The 3,858-nt window shown below is 33.6% G+C and overlaps 1 non-coding gene across 1 annotated transcript; it reads right to left on the bottom strand.

Moving 5' to 3' along the window:
- Positions 1 to 2,909: 2,909 nt before the first annotated feature.
- Trnal-aag (transfer RNA leucine (anticodon AAG)) lies at positions 2,910 to 2,991 on the bottom strand. Its single transcript has one exon. It is a non-coding gene; the product is annotated as a tRNA-Leu (tRNA).
- Positions 2,992 to 3,858: the final 867 nt, after the last annotated feature.

The following is a 3,858-nucleotide window of genomic DNA, read 5'->3' as shown; positions in this document are numbered from 1 at the left end:
TTATGGTGATATTAAGTACAAGCGCACACACAAGGCATTAGTACATTCGGGCAGTTTCCTTATATACCCAATGTATTTACTAAGTGTTAGTAATCGACTATTATATATAGAAATAATTCATTAATCTTATCAATAATATTCCCCGTTTTATAGCGTTCACTGGTAACTGTTTAATATTTCACCTAGATAGAATGCTAGTCAACGGAGGAATCTTGCTACCATTGCTTTCGTTATATATAATAGCCATTATAATTTATTATTTATATATATTTAAAAGCCGAGATGGTCTAGTGGTTAGAACGCGTGAATCTTAACCGATGATCGTGGGTTCAAGCCCGGGCAGGCACCACTGAATTTTCATGTGCTTAATTTGTGATTATAATTCATCTAGTGCTTGACGGTGAAGGAAAACATTGTAAGAAATCTGAAACCTGCATGTGTCTAATTTCATTGAAATTATGTCACATGTGTATTCTACCAACCCGCATTGAAGCAGCGTAGTGGAATAAGCTCTAAACCTTCTTCTCAAAAAGGGAGAGGAGGCCTTAGCCCAGCAGTGGGACACATGTTAGTGCACAGACACATGACAGCTGTTACTGATATATTTAATAGGCAATAAATCCATTAGGCTCGTAATAAACGACTACCTTTCATGTGCTTTGTACTTACAATTGATCTCGTTGGCAGGAAAACATTGCATGGAATCCTGCTTGTATCGGATTCTGCTAAATTTGAATTTGAAAACCATATTGAAGCAGCATAGTCAATTCATAATTTCTCAAGAAGAAACCGTTGTTCCGTAGTAAGATATATCAATGCTGTATTTTATATATGTTACTAAATATATTTTCCTTAAGCATAAATATATTGCATAAAACCCAATAGACAACATTAAAATGCCAAAAGAGCACCCCCAACGGGTTTGTTTGTTTTGATTTTAATTCCATGATCATAGTAGGCGATTTACACAGGACAAAAAAATATAACGTTAATAATACTTTGATCTTACCGCGACGTTGAGACAATTAAGACTCTATTTAACCATTTAATGATTTTCATCTCATTGTCTTATTCTTTCTTATCTTAATTGGATTTGAAAATGCTTGAGATCATTATTCCTAACAATCTGAAAAGAAATATCTTTTTTTTTTTCCTATGATTTTAGGTCACCATGACTATAATAAATATGATGTATAAAAGTATATAAGAGTTTTAATACTAGATGATAGGAATTTGTGCAAGCCTGTCTGGCTAGATACATAGATCGATAGATTTGATTAGATACGTAAATACATCAGATGGGTGAGTGAGCCAGTGCATCTACAGGCATAAGGGACTTCGTTGGGATCTTCGCTTCAAGGTTGGTGGCGCATTGGCGATGTAATGAATGGTTAAAACTTACATCTTCAATGTGTTTGGACGGTGGTTACCTGTAACATAAAATAATAATAATAAATATTTTTATAGTTGTGTCGTCATTCTGCCATTTTATGATCTGGCTTATGATATCAGTTTAATATAATGTGATGTGGTATGATTTTAATATTAGAAAAGTAAGTAAATCTATTATATAGAATAACCGCCCTGTCCTCGTAGATTATATTGCAGAACTCGTCCAATAATAATGCTCAGTCTTTGAACACTTTGATTAAGTTTTTCGAAATTTGTAAATATTATTGAAAGCTTTAAAAAGTCACCTTTCATATTATTAAAATTAACGAATTCCTGAATTCAGTTTATATTAAATTCAGCTGTTCCGTTTGTATCGAATTCGTTCACATTGCAATGCTGCGGTGGACTTGATTGATTTATGAATTACGTCATCACAATCTGGAAATAACTTTGTATATAAATGCAGGAGTCGGGATGGCTCTGTGGAACACTTGGAACGTTATCGTGGGTTCAAATCAAGCACCAGTCTCTCTCATGCTCTGCGGTGAAATTGTGTTACGTTATCAAAATTGTCACATATGTAAAAAAAATATGTACAGACGAATTAAATTACAAATATGCATTTAATAGCGAAATATTTAGGAGCGTTTTAAATATAATTGACACGTAGCGTATATCCCAAGACTATCCTAATGATATTTATAAAGAATAATAACGTCTTTCAGACCGATTTCAGCTACGGCTTCCAATCTGAGGAGAGATCACTATTCCCTAATTCTTATAATGCGATGTGATGAGTTCAGGCGCAGGACCAACGGCTTTACGTGCTTTCTGAGGCACGGGAGCGTATACACTTCTAACTTCTAGACTCCGGGATGCTACTTAGTATAGACAACAGAAAAACTCAATAACTTTTTATTAGCCTGACCTAGAATTTGACCTCCGGTGCTGCGGCCTTACACGTAGCCACTAGATCAACGAGGCAATCAGCCTCTGCCTAAATATTATTATTATTGGAATTATAAAGAATCAGGATAACTGTTTACATATAATAAAGATTATTTTCTAGTTGTTACGTTGTCAATCTGTCCCTTACTCTCAAAGTATCAACATTTCCGATTAGCATAGCTACGGGTTATAAATCGGTTTATCTCAAAGTGTAATCAATGTCTCGTGTTTATATATATATCAGTATGTCTGAGCGCATCTGTTAATGTCAAAGAATCGTAATTCAATGGGGCATATATCGAAAACCATCGACACAAAACGCCTACGCTTTTTGCATTACGTGTACAGTCGTGCGATGAAGCAAGCAATTTAAATGTTAATTTAAATTATTTATTTGTTATTTCTGCTCGGTTGTACTCGTATGCTTTTAATAAGGAGATGATTTATTTTACATAACCTTTTTTTAATTATTTTTTGGTTTTTAATCTCTATGTTAAAGATGTTCCCCGATAAAATATAAAATAGCTCCTTAAACTAGAACCTTAGATGGCTCAGCCATAAAATATAGTTGGCAGCGGTGGGATTCGAACCCACGCCTCCGAAGAGACTGGTGCCTTAAACCAGCGCCTTAGACCGCTCGGCCACGCTACCCGTTATTTAACATAGCTTATATTTCATATAGGTTGGCATAACTATGATAATTTTTTTCTATCTCAAAAGTAAGAAGTTAAAATAATACTACACATTATTTTAGCCTATGTTTTGAAGAACAATGTTTAGTGTAGTAGTTTAGTTAAAGGAACAGAATTGACACGTTTTTTTCCATATTTCTGCTTTTATTTAAATTTATATTCTGAAGTAAAGCAGAGGAGCCTCGTGATGGTATGATCACCGTTGTCAAGTAATATTGGCACTGTTAGAAATACAAACCACTTCTTACCACGAACTACGGAGTCTTATGATGTATACCTGCTGCCTTTAGCTAAGCTACCATCGATACCACGCCATATATCGTTATCTTGTATTTATTTCAAAATAAACTTTAGAACCTGTTAACGACAATGTTATTTAAATCAATACTTTTTTAATCAGTATATATTTTTTGGTTTGATGTTAGGGATCTCGTTTTGGACATAAATATTTTAATATTTCGTTTATGATTCCATTCTTAAAAATAAATATTTGTCTGCGTGTGCGTGTATTGGAAGGAATATATTTGTCATAACTCATAAGTTAAGCTTCATTCAGATTTGTTGACTTTGTTACAATTGTTGTAAATAAATAACGATTTTTGATGATAGTCCAACGCTTAACAAAATCCGACGTCACACTTTCGAAAAAAGTTACAAAAATAAATTTATCTATATTTATTTTATACTTTATTTAATATTATTTATATACATTGGTATATAAATATTTTTCTAAAGCGTTATCTACTTGGCGATCCTTTTGCACCATAAATCATAATTAGGACCGATCTAACCTTTCAGCAGACTGCCGATCGCCGACGTAATCCTT

The sequence above is a fragment of the Nymphalis io genome, chromosome 18 (genome assembly GCF_905147045.1).
Source record: "Nymphalis io chromosome 18, ilAglIoxx1.1, whole genome shotgun sequence".
NCBI classification, from domain to species: domain Eukaryota; kingdom Metazoa; phylum Arthropoda; class Insecta; order Lepidoptera; family Nymphalidae; genus Nymphalis; species Nymphalis io.
This window is presented reverse-complemented; position numbering and strand designations above follow the sequence as displayed.